General features: G+C 42.2%; 1 protein-coding gene and 1 long non-coding RNA gene across 3 annotated transcripts in view; both read right to left on the reverse strand.

Annotated features, from left to right (window-relative positions):
• hipk3a (homeodomain interacting protein kinase 3a) overlaps positions 1-13,307 on the reverse strand; it is a 55,907-nt gene that overhangs the window by 24,775 nt on the left and 17,825 nt on the right. The gene's annotated exons all lie outside the window — the stretch shown is intronic.
• On the reverse strand, positions 6,055-11,302 carry LOC139069691 (uncharacterized). The gene is made up of 2 exons (XR_011520384.1): positions 7,033-11,302; positions 6,055-6,303 (listed from the first exon to the last, which is right to left on the reverse strand). It is a non-coding gene; the product is annotated as an uncharacterized lncRNA (long non-coding RNA).

Raw genomic sequence — 13,307 nt, forward strand, 5'->3', positions numbered from 1 at the left:
TGCAGGAAAAAGGTGAAATGATGTGTGAAGATAATAGATTTCTAGACCAGGAGACAGAAGCTGAGCAACACGTCTACAAATAGAAACCACTGCTGTGACAGCCACAGGGGAAATGACCGTTGCCAAGCAACAAGTGGACGCAAGATCATAATGAAACTATTACAGGGTGAAAAATGGGGATGGTGATCCGGGTGTCTGATTGTGTGTGAGTGTGTGTATGCTTCACACAGGCCATACTTTCTCCCCTCCCGCGCCAGAAGGCAACTGAACTTCGCCATTTCCTATCGCTGCTCCAGAGGAACTATTTCAGCTATAAAACAACCAACAGGACCTCGGGGTGAGACTGCTTTAGATTTGTAGACATCTGTAAGACAACATGTGGGGAAACGACTGCGGTTCTCCTGGTTTCAAGCTGATTTTCACTCTTTCTTCATGTCAAACGGCGACTGAATGAGTTTTTAAGGCTTTTCTGTGTAAAAGCTAATCTGATAAAAAAGCAAATAAAGGTCAACTCCCCAAAGCAAACACAGTTCAACTGAGGACAAATTAAGCAATAGCTCAAATTTTACTGAAAGCTTTGTGCTGACCGAGAAAAGAGGAAGTGTAAATGTTGTGATCATCTCTCTCTCTCTCTCCCTCCCTCCCTCCCTCCCTCCCTCCCCTCTCCAGTTTTTTCCCTTTCCCCCCTTTCGCCGTTGCGTTCCCTTCAAAGACTCTCTCACTGCATAGGAAATTACACTTCTCACATGTACCTCTAACAAAAAAAATAAAACACATACATGCACTTATATCTTGAACATACTTTTCTAAGATGAACATTTTTAATAACACAACTATTATTTGTGAACTTTATCAAAATATGAATAAACTTTTACTTTCTAAACCTTTGTAATGCCTCTCATTTATCCGGGCTACAATATCATGCATTTCATTAACATGCATTTGTGTTGCAAATGGGAATATTTAATTTCTGCTGCTAACAATGTAAGGGCGGCATGTCTATTATGTACGAGTTGGCAATAATCCAGTTTCAATCATTCAAAGATGATAGCGTTTATGAATTATATACTACAATGGCTTGCCGTAAATCCTGCTCCTGAGCAGACTAGTAACAGTAATGTGACCCGTATCTGCAGCGGTTCTGATCCGTAGCGCTGCAGGATGCAGAATAAACAGGATGGTGGGGACTTTTCATCCGCTTGTAGAGTTTAGTCTTTTTTAGTTCTACGATCATCATATATTTTTCTGTGAGCCACTTGATCGTGACACTGCTACCCATTAGCTTTAGCATTAGCCAATCTGTGTGAAGCTGCACTTTTGATTCCAAACTTTGGACCGGTTCTGTCTTTGTGACTTTGCTGGTTGCTTTATTTTCCTCCACTGCATCCAGATGACCACACTGTGCGCCAGTAAAAAGCATTTTTCTTACACGTTACTTACTTTTGTTCAAAGTTCTGGGGAAAATAGTAATTCAAAGATGTTGCACCAGTGCTACGTTTACAAATAGACACGCACACAGTTTTTTTCGTCGCACATACAGCCCTGCTCTGATATGGAAGAGCCTGGGGCACAATCAGGACGTCAGTAGCACCAACCCAAGCCCCCACAATGCGGGTGAAAAATTGAGGCCAACGCGGAAGTGAAATAAATTGCAGTTCCACCTTCATCCACTAGGGGCTGGTGTCAGAAGCGAGCAAATCCTCATTGACTCCAATGTAAAAAATACCAATTTCACAGCAGAAATAGACATGTTTACAGCCTGTTACCAAAACATGTTTTTGGTTTAAATGATCTAGTTTACACTCATGACAACTCTGAGGGGGGTGAATTTTTTTCTCACTCTTCTGTTTAAGTGTATTAAAAGCCTAAAATTCTGTATAATTAATGAGCATCAGACCCACGTGACCACAGAGCTAGCTCCGTGGAAAGGCCTCAGTAGAGCCTCGGTCTGGCCTGGAAACTGCTCCGAGATTTTGAGTCTCTGTGTTTGTGTATTCTTGTTTGGATATTTTTAGTGCAATTTATGTATTTTAGATCACTGCTGAGCTGAGCTTAGATTTTAACATGTACTGTTTAACCATGAAATTTAAATGTAATAGGGTAAAACCCAGTGCATTTAACATAATGCTGCACTTTAGAAAATGGGTTGAAATATAACATGTGGTGGAGCTGGGTTCCGACTATCGGCTTGTGGAGGTCTCGGGAGACCTCTGTGTTCCACCCGGTTTTACCCAGCGGTCAGCCCGGCGTATCTCTGACTCAGAAGCTCTGGTGTTGTGCACAGTTAGCTCCAGTTGTAGCTAGGTTGCTACCTCCGTTAGCTTAGCTCCCACCTCCACATTAGCTTTGGGTTAGCTTGAAGCTAGTTCGACCGGGTGTTGTCAGTTGATCCCAGCCTTACAGCCCCACCCTCAGCTCCACTTCTCTTCCCTTTTGTGGAATTGTCTGGGCTTGACGGAACCTGTGACACGGTCAAAATGGCGGTGGTGGCCACCTCCCATTTTTCCTCAAAAACGTGTTATTGGAGCCTATGGAAACCCATTAGCTGCGTTTTCATGTGCCTAATTTCCTCAATCCGATTGAAATCTTGGTTGATCGGAATTTCCGAATCTCTGTTCACATGGACACGAACTTAAATGATCCGATCATGCCGTGCGTACATATGCACCAAGCATTTAATCCGATTAAATAGGTTGAGCATGCGCAGAGTTGCCTTTCACGAAAGAAAAATTGTAAACAAACGCCATGAAACGAAAAGAAAAATGTAAAAACAGAAATAACTATTCTTCCTGCTTTCCTGATCCATTTATTCAATTTAATATTTTTATTTAGCTCATAGAAGTGACGTTTTCTTCAGTGAATAACTGCAGATATATGCTTTGCTGCATTTTATTGTTGATTAAAATAAGGGAGGGTTATGTCTGCCTCTTGATCAGCTGGTCCGCAGGTCTGAATTGACAGCTGTTGCGCTGCGCTGCGGCACAGAGCGGGGGTGGGGGGGTGGGGGGGTGGGGGGTTAGCCTCATGTTTTATTACTGAGCTCTGTTGTGGCTTATTATTAATAACATGTGACGATCAGCTGAAACTGTTGAGAAAAATCTGTTCAAACAAAATAACAGAAGATGTTCAGAAAGTTTAGAAGCCTGTGTTCATCATTAACGAACCGCATCTCAGGTCATCTGCGTTTACGTGCTTTTAACGAACACGGACTTTACTGTCGTCCAGAGTATTTAACCGAGGACGTTTTCCTACCCAACATCAGCCTCCAATCAGGTCTGTAAAACCCAGATTATCCTGTGTTCTTTACAAGCGTGTCTCCATCACCTGCTGCAGAAGCTGCTGTGTTCAAAGCTGACAGAAACGGGGATCCGTGCGCTGCAACCCCCACGATAAACCTGCGTATTTCCAGTAAAGATTTGAACATCTTTGTCGAATAATTTGTGCAATAATCAGATTTTTATTTTACTTCCACAAAATGCAAGTTCTGAATTAAATATTACTGAAACGGGACGGCTTGTTGTCGGATTTAAAAGCCGCCGCTTGTTAATTACACCGTCATTTTTGAAGTCAGGCAGTCCAAATGACAGCGGAGAGGCCCGCTGGCTGTTGCACACATGCGCAGTGGGCATTGTTTTACCCCAACAATCCGAATGGCTGTGCACATGCACGTCAATCGGAATGAAGAACGGAATAAACCACCTCTCTCAATCGGATTGAAATTTCAATCCGATCGGGCCGAATCGGATCAGAATATTCTGATTGACATGTTTACATGCAGAATTTTCAATCTGAATGGGCATTCAATCCGATTAAATATGCGCATGTAAACGTGGCTATTGTCCAATATTTATATGTTGATGCACCAACCATAGATCTGTACCAACCGGCGAGAAAAGCAAGTTTTGATCTTTTTCTGCAGCGGTTTTAGCACTTTTCGGTGCACCACTGCTGATACAGCGCCCCTGTAGAGGCGCAACGCTGCAACTGCAGTTACAATAACATCCATATTGACCCTTTGCACGTGACGTCACGTTACTCATGTGACCGCCGCCTTCGGCATGATGGACGGCAGAAAGACCGTTTACACCCGTAGAAACTCCAGTGAAGCTAGTCAACACAAGCCAGTTTGTAGCCTTTTATCGTTTTTATTTAGTTGATTTGACAGTAAAATGGTTTTAGCTTGCTGCGTGGTCGGCTGCACTAACAGACAAGGACGTAAACTCAACTCGTTTTTTTCTTCTAAATAACTTTGATGGACACTGAGGACGGAGATGAACCGCAGCGATCAGTCAATCGAGCTGACTAGCAGCCCTCAGATTTGCAGCGAGCATGTTTTTACCGGGTAAGATTAACGTTCATTTATTTCACGAGGAAGACAGGGACAGGGATAAATGCGATGTGTTTATACGAGTTATTGATAATCCTGCGCTCCGTCCACTGTGGTGTAAAGCGAGACAATTATTAATATTAAAGCTCCGATGTATGATTACGTGTGTTAAAATGACGTTATTTATTTATATGAGTGTCGGCGTTCAGAGATCTTCTCATTCCGGTGTGAGAGCAGCAGCTGAACCTGGTAACACCACCAGCAACAGAAGCTGGTAGGGATCCGGACTTTTTAACAATCAGCTTTGGTGTAAAGTGAAACGCTGTTTATAACATAGTTATAAATCCAGAGGGGTGAATTTAGGCAAAGTCAGCAACATGTTTACATCGGTGAACAGCTGCAGAGAGAACGTAAGCTCTATGAGCCCCGCTAGACGCGCTACTTCTTCTGATAACTGAACTGGGCATGAACTAGTTGAAGGAACGCTGGAGGAGTTTTGTTTTTGTTTTGATCGCAAAAACAATTTCAGGCTCTACTTTTCCCTTTGTTTAGTAATCATGTCGCTCACTGTTTACATGCTTTAGCCGTCCACCATGGTGGACCCACGTGATTAGGTGACGTCGGTGCAAAGGGTCAATAGTTGGGGCAGAGTGAAATCAAGCTGGGGCGGCACAAATTTAGCTGGAGGCGGCCACCAAGCAAATCTGAATGCAGGAAAAACCCTGGGAGTGAGGGATTATTCTTTTTCATTTGAATCGAGCGCACGCTACATAAGATATCAGAGACAAGAAACAACCAAACGGACAAAATAAACGTAAAAAGATGTGTGTGGTTTTGTTGCCTGATGCTACTAAGGCTAAACCCCATCACAGGAGCTAATAAAGTTCCAGAGCGACAGGCGGGTGGACCAGCTTCCAGAACCAACCAGTCCCACAGCACCGCTACGACAGCACACAATATGGCAACCCGCTGCTGCTGTGAGCAGCAGACAGCTTCAGAGCTCAGTCCAGAGTCCAGGACATACGCCCCTGAACCACAACACCTGTAAGCAACACCGGTTCATGATTACCACCTATCAAACGAGTCCAACAGCATTACCGAAGCGGTGTTGTTGAGATGCCGGCTCATGATACACAAGACTGAGCCTGCACGTGCAGCAACCGGAGCGAAGCAGGCAGAAAAAGAAGCATAAACGGGGACTAAAACTGGGAGGTTTTAAACGTGTTCTCTCACGCTGCTGCTAATAAAACCAAAACATGAAGCTTTTCTCCCTCCTTTTACTGAAGAGGATTAAAAAGTTTTTTTAAAACAAGTATAAGGATAGGTCACAGACGATAAATTAGGCAATAAAGAAAACTCACACAGCAAACTGTCAACGTTTGTAAGAAACTTAAAAAAAGTACTTCACTTCAACTAGCTTAGACGTGCTCTGCTGTTTCCAACAACAGCCTTCCCCGTCATGAGTCCAGATGGGTGAGTCCATGAATGTTAGTGACAGTGTGACGTAGATCTGTCAGGCTTTTCTAATCCTAGAGTTTCAGCTAGGGCTGCAGCTATCGAATATTTTTGTAATCGAGTTAGGGCTGCAACTAACGATTATTTTCATAATCGATTAATCTGTCGATTATTTTTTCGATTAATCGATTAATCGGTTTGTTATTGTTTAGCTATTTAACCTATACAAGTGATGGATGCATTTCAGTTAAGAAAAAAAAAACATAAGAGAATTGTGCAGTTGACTGCAATCTATTTTATTGCACATGAACACAGTCAGCAGTATAAAATGAGCTAAACAGTGCAAAATATCAGTCCAGAATAATTTTTTAGCATTAGCTGGAAGCCTGCTCCTTCCACCATGGATAGTGGCCTCATGTCTTTTACCAGCATGTTTAGAATAGAGTTTGTAAGTGGTATGAATTGCTGGGGGGTGAGTGTCTCTTTCCCCATGTAGTTGTCCATCGTTGCTTGTTTTTTTTCTGCATAAGAAACACAAATAGACTGAAATAAGTACACATATAAAATAAAGCAGCACACACACTACAACACTAAATCAATATTATATTATTTGAATTAATTAACAATATACAGTGATCATTTATTTTGAGGGTTACGTTCTACAAAATAGCCCGCAACAGGAGATATTCAGAAAAAAAGTCTAATTTTTTTACTATTAAAAAGCTCTAAGTAAGAAGCTCATGAGGTTTTTACTTTGAGTCGGGAGTGTTTAAATTAGCTAGAAAAATGTGAAAAATGATTATTTTGTGTAATACTGTTTAAGAAACATGATAAAAATGTGTTGTGAGGCGTTTTACAGCGTTAGATAGTAAAACAGCCTTTTAATAGTAAAAAAATGACTTTTTCTGAATTTCTCCTGTATTTAAAAATTTAAAGCGTACAACTATGCCGCGTTATATTCACCTGGACACAGCTCGTCTGTATATTTTTCACCGCGGAGTTGTCCTTTTTTGAATGAGGAACATAGTTATGGGTTTGTGCCGTTTTTCTCTTAACTAGAACATTCTTATAAACAGACGTGCTAAATTTGGCAAGCGCATGATTCACAACACGGAGGAGATTCACGATTGCATCTAGTCAATCAGAAGTAGAACACCGTAGACTGACGCGGCAAAAAAACATGTTTAACATCCACTATAACGAACTCAGCTAAAACACTAAGTCCAGCTTGTTTATTTTCTGTTACTTACCGGGCTGGCTCTTCCAAATGACGGCTCACTTGACCGCGGTGCTCTTCCTCAGCCCCCACGTTTTCGTCTCAAATGTTCACTTAGGGACGTCGTGCTTCCGTGCCATGCTAATGGTTTTTGCATATTTTGCCTTTTCAATGCATCTAGTGAAGTGCTCCCATACTCGTGAGGTTTTTGTCCGGGGTTTCTCTAAAATTTTGTCGCTTCTATTTTTCTTCCGTATTTCCTCTTGTTCCGCCATCTCTCACAGCAAGATGAGCGTCAGTAACGTGATACGTCATGAAAACCGAGGGCACTCATTGGCTCATTTCTTCTTCTACGGCTCCACTGGTAGATCAGTGGCTCATTACTGCCACACACTGGCGGCAAATTTAACAGCTTGTAACCGATGTCAGATTGTGGTAAAAATAGACTTTATGCGGTAAAATATGATTATTAAACAACTAATCGATGACTAAAAAAGTTGTTAACTATTTTAATAATCGATTATAATCGATTAAATCGATTAGTTGTTTCAGCTCTAAATCGAGTACTCTATCGAATCTTTTATCGATGAATCGAGTACTCTAATAAACGACCCTTTTGTGTTTGTTAACCATTATATCAAATAGCATGTTATAAAACATGAAAAACCTCTTAAAATGAGCACGCAATTGCCAGTTATTCTTCAAGTTTGATTCAAAATTAGTTTTCAAAACTTCAGCTCTTCAACTTTACTTCATAAGGAAAAAAATGCCTGTGCAAAAAATCAGTATACGACCCGAGCCGATTTTCCCCTCGTGTGAGAATCTATGAGCCTGCAAGCCAGACAAAACTAGGATAACTGTTGAAGTAGCACTGCGAGCGGCTGCGGCCCAAACAGCACCAGAACCGCTCACGGCGCATGCACGAACATGGCTCGCCAGCTGTTTCCCTATTAACACACGTCCGTTTTAATTTCTACTTTTTTGTTCACACACAATAACAAGGATTGTCGAGAAAGCATGTTTGCCGTGGTTATGTCAAATTATACTGATCACAAAACATTTATTTACTTTCTTTCGTTTTCCTCCGCCACTCATAAATACCTGTGTCCTCCTGCAGCAACCCCGAGGGACAACAGACGTCAATAACAACACAACAAAAAGTCTGACGTGTTGTAAAAACTACTATTTTTAGCAAATTTTAGGTCCGACGTGTTGCTACCAGACGCACAGTGTGAGCTGAAACTGAGCACTATGAAAATGTTGCACAGCGTCCACAGAATATATAGAAATACAGGCTAAAATGCATTATCTTGTAGAGGCTCAGAGTCCGCTTGCAGAAGTGACATTTACATGTAGATGTCAGGTGCTGCAGCATGGAGGACGTGGTGTTGTGGCAGGCTAAATCCATGTTCAGTATTTACACTGGACTACGTTTTCCGCCTTGGTCCAGCACCTTTGACATTTCCTGTCGTTTTCGTACTCCACCGGGGTCCACGTTGTCCGCCATGGCTTAAGAGAAAGTTAAGTTACGTTCGCTACTCGCGTGTGCGTTCAGTGCAGTGTGTATGTGCGTCGCTTATTTCGGTCCGGGTGAAACATGACCCGGGGCGATTGCAAAGCCATGAATTAATTAAACATGAATTAAACGAAGCCTCGAGGCAGAGACTTTGACTCGAGGCTTTTTTGTTCTCGAGTTATTCGAGGTACTCGAGGAATCGTTTCAGCCCTAGTTTCATCGTCTGTTTTCTATCAGAAGCTACTGCAGGAGATAGGTGTAGGAGACTATTTTCATCTTCAGCCTGCTTGAAATACTCAGAGAAAACTTTTTAAAAATGTTTTATACATTTTTTTTATATTTTCAGTCAACCACACCTTCAAATTTCTTTTCTTTGTTAGTATCCACAGAAACATCAAAAGAAATGAAAAACTAAGCTGATACAATATGAATGCAGCACAAACGATCAAAGGCATTTGGTGAGGAAAAAGCCCCAGATGAATACAAACAAGCTTCTTATAGACCTGTTTTTTCTAGTCCTGTTTGGTAAACGACACTGAAACTGCAACAGACCCATCAGCAGAGCTTTATATGTGATTTATTAACTGAAAAGTCCACCGGGGGTCCTTTAAATGGTATCTTGACCTACTCACTAATATCGTCAAGAGACGGCTGAGGAAACATCCACGTGACAAAGTAAATCAACCAGTCGGTAACAGAGAAATCACACTTGATGAGCTCAAACGCAACCTGACCAAATCTGAGAGCCCGCTCCAGCGATAGCTGCTCTTTCCTCCACCTGATCTCTTAACATGAATTATTCCCAAAGCTCGCTGCTCAGTTTTCATTCTGGGTAGTTTTACGTCACCGGCCCGCCCGCTGTGTCACGCTACCATGGCAACAACACATCAGAGCATGGCGACCACCAAGAGCTTCTGCTACGGTGTTGCACCTGAACGCAGCACTAAGAACCATTCAGATCTTATCACCTCATTGTTCCATCACATTAGAAACAGATAGTGAGCTGATAAGAGACTCCTACATTTTACTGATTCAGAAAAATCTATGAAATACATATGATCTGATCAAGCTGGCTCTCCTACATACCTTAACTGAGCTAAACAGCTATATGTCCGCTGCACAACACAAAATAATACATCTGAATTAGGGCTGCAACAAACGATTATTTGGATAATCGATTAATCGGATGGGGTCTCGACACGATTAATCGATTAATCGGATTACATGGGGAAATTTTTAAAAACTGCTAGGGAAACGTTATTTCTCTCCTTCCTTCACTTTATTTAACACAACATTATTAGAAAACAGTTCAATAGCAGAAAAACAACATGCCATCACCTAAATTGTCTTATAAGGTGTATAGACAGAGACCCTAAGCTACATCTATCTGTGACCTAAAATGCTTGGTCCAAGTTAAACAGCTTAAGGGCAATTCTCATCTGTTTTGTTTGATCTCATCTGTTGACATTTATTTTAAATGTAATTAAACATTGGCTGTGAATTAATCAAAATTGATCACTATTTCCAAAAATGACTGAAAAAATACCAAATAAAACAAAAGTAAATGAATGCCATCCTCCTTGTGATGATGCCCTGGGCAACTGTCATAAAGTCACATCAAGAAATGCTGCTGATCATTTCAATGATCCCAAATAGACTCACATTAGGCCACATGAAAGCAACTGAACCCAAAAATATATTAACCAGTATATAACTGCACTCTCACACAACACGCCTGCAGCAACAGTTAGGACTCCTCCCTCCCTTTTAAAAGCGTTTTTGCTTCTGAGGACATTGTGGTTGTAAAACCACATGCTAGTAGTCTGGCCCCGGTGTGATCAACCAGTTTCTGCGGGAATGTGACGGCGGAACCAGGGCCAGATTAACACTTTGTTGTACCCTGGGCAACAATATTCAAGGGCTCCATCATCACGACCCGAGGATCACCATAATGTGGTCACATACAGAATATTTTACAGTAATATGCAGTAAATATACCCAATCCTTGAATGCCTGACAACACGTAACCCGCCCAGAGTAACCTTTGACCCACCTCGTGTGGACTGACCAATGAGGAGAGGGTCTTAACTTGAGGCCCTCTCTTCATTGGTCAGTCTGCATGAGACTGACTCTCAACTGACGTTCAGTCATAGGCAGCGAAGCGTCTCTGTGCAGCGCAAAAGCCCGGGTGGACAGTTTGTTTAATGTAGGGTGATCATATTTCCATTTCCAAACAAGAGGACAGGGGATCTGTGCCTATGACGTCACACTATGGCAACGCCACACAAACCATGTTGGGACCCATTTTTTGTAAGAACTAAATTAATATCAGATTCTGCCAATAAAAGGGCTCTAAAACAATTCATATGTAAATATTTTGCATATTTATTGCAAAATCTCATTTTATGCTTTAGTGCTGCAACAAGGTTTTATTAATAATAAATTATTATACCTTTTGTTTTACTACAGCATCGGTACGCTTCCTGTGCACAGATTATTAAGGATGCTTGTTTCAGCTGTGAGATTAGACAATAGGATCAATGATAAAATAAGTTGTCACACACTCCATGGAAACTTTCAGAGAATCCACAAATAGTGGCTTTCAAATGGTTTTGTTACTTTTTGCAAGTTTAGAAAAGAATCAGATGAGACGGCATGTCTGATAATTTAGTTTTTCATCTGATAACATTAGAACATGTCAGTAATGCCTGAGGGTTTTTATAAACACTGTATAACTAACACTACTGGAGAGGGTATGAATTACACGGAGGCTTCTGGGGAGCCCAGTTGGGGGGGGGGGGGGGGACATTTAGCCTTGGCCCCCAAAATTTCTTGAAACGGCCCTGGGTGTGTGACTGAGTTTTGAAGGTGATCTGAACTGTATCAGATGTATAAATATGACATGTGTGTAACTTAGGTAAAAACGTGTAGTGGAGATAAATCTACCTACATTTTACTTTTCAACACTTTGTTTTGTTTTCTTGTTTTTATTTAACTTTTTTCCTGTCCTGTCTGTCTCTCATCTTCCTGCATCTCCTCTAAACGCTCCAGAAAATCTGTTGCCTGGATTCTTACCTTTTCACCTCATCAGTTACTTTTGAGCAGATCAAAGGGATCTCCTGACCGCAAAGTGGAGAGCGCATTTTCGATGCTGCGTGAGGTGACATCACCACAGCACAGGTGATGAGCTCCGCAGTAACAAGCTTCAGGCACAGATAAGACAGAAAATAGAGAACATGTGCGGACATGAACGATCCTGTGCTAATTATAGTTTTTTGGTTGCCCCACTTTGAGAATGGACCATGCGCTGGAAGCAGCTGCCTGGATCGCAACAATGCGGAACCGGTTCGCAGCAGCGCAAGTCTGCAGGCTCTCCCTCGCGCTGAAATGCGGCTCTCCCTCGCGCTGATCTGCGGCTCTCCCTCGCGCTGATCTGCGGCTCTCCCTCGCGCTGATCTGCGGCTCTCCCTCGCGCTGATCTGACTTGCTCTGGTCTGCGCGCAACGGCGGGCGGGAAGGGGGGGGGGCGCTTTTGGAAGAGTTGTGCAACACAACGAATCGATGACGCAATTCGTTGCCAACGCTTTTAGTAATCGATTTTCATCGAATTTATCGATTCGTTGCTGCAGCCCTAATCTGAATCACTTATCACTCTAGGATAGTTCCATTCCACCTCTAGTGTAAAAAAAATATTTTTTAAAGGGACTTTATGGACTTTTGAATTTTTATGCTCGCGATTGCCCCCTCAGGCCAAAAGCATAACGGCAGCTTCAATAGTAGGCTCGTGCACGAGGCGCGCATGCTGTACGTGCACACTCCTTAACGAAAATAACAGCTGAGACAGTCCCGTGTGTGTGTGTGTGTGGGGGGGGGGGGGGGAGGACAGGAGAACGTGCAGCTAATTAATTAAATAATGTGGTTCTGTAGCTTTCTCTTCAGCACAGCCGACAAAGGTTTATGATGGGTCAGTCCTCCTGCATGCTCAGATCATTCCCTTCCCTTGCTTGAAAAATTGTTCCAAAATGAAAGTTGAACCCACATCTTTTTTATCTGTGAATTCAATGCCGTTCGGCGAGTCTCAAATAAAAATGTGGGCATCTTACTGTAAAAAAAATATACCATTAATGTAAAAAATAAACTCTAAATAAACTATGTTCACATCCAGAATCAAACCCAGGTCTTCTGCATGAGAGTCAGACATCTTACAAGGTGAGCTACACTCTAGTAACATTCACAGTATCTGTAACATTTATATCGTTGATGACAGCTGAAACAACGTCAAACCAAAGAACGGTTCGGAGTGAAAATGGCTATTTTGTTGCTAATTAGCAGGAAATATCTAGAAGAAAGTTCTACAGAAAGTAGCTAAGGGTCCTCAGAAATGTAGCTAGCTTTGTCACTAGGCGTTAGGAACAGCGACAAAGTGGCACTGCCTCTCTCTCTGCTGCTAAAGCTACGGATAGCAAATGCTACGGGCGATGCCTGAGCGTGAACGCGCATGAAGCAGCCTGCTCGACCCGAGCATCTCTCTTTTTCTGTGATTTTACAGAAAAACAGGCAATCACAGTAACAATGCCTGGGCTCATTCTACAGGACCAGGGCATTGCAGGAGAATGTATGAAGAAGACATTTATTATTTCTACACATGTTTTGGCTGTCAAACTTCCACAATGCCCCTCTAAGCAAATAAATGTTAGCCTAGTGAACTAGACCAAATTCTTGCTTTGGTCTAGGAACGCTCCATTGGAACCTCCGCAGCCCCTAGCTGCCTTCTGGCTGGCCAATCACAGCTC

The sequence above is a fragment of the Nothobranchius furzeri genome, chromosome 4, assembly GCF_043380555.1.
Source record: "Nothobranchius furzeri strain GRZ-AD chromosome 4, NfurGRZ-RIMD1, whole genome shotgun sequence".
Classification (NCBI taxonomy): Eukaryota; Metazoa; Chordata; class Actinopteri; order Cyprinodontiformes; family Nothobranchiidae; genus Nothobranchius; species Nothobranchius furzeri.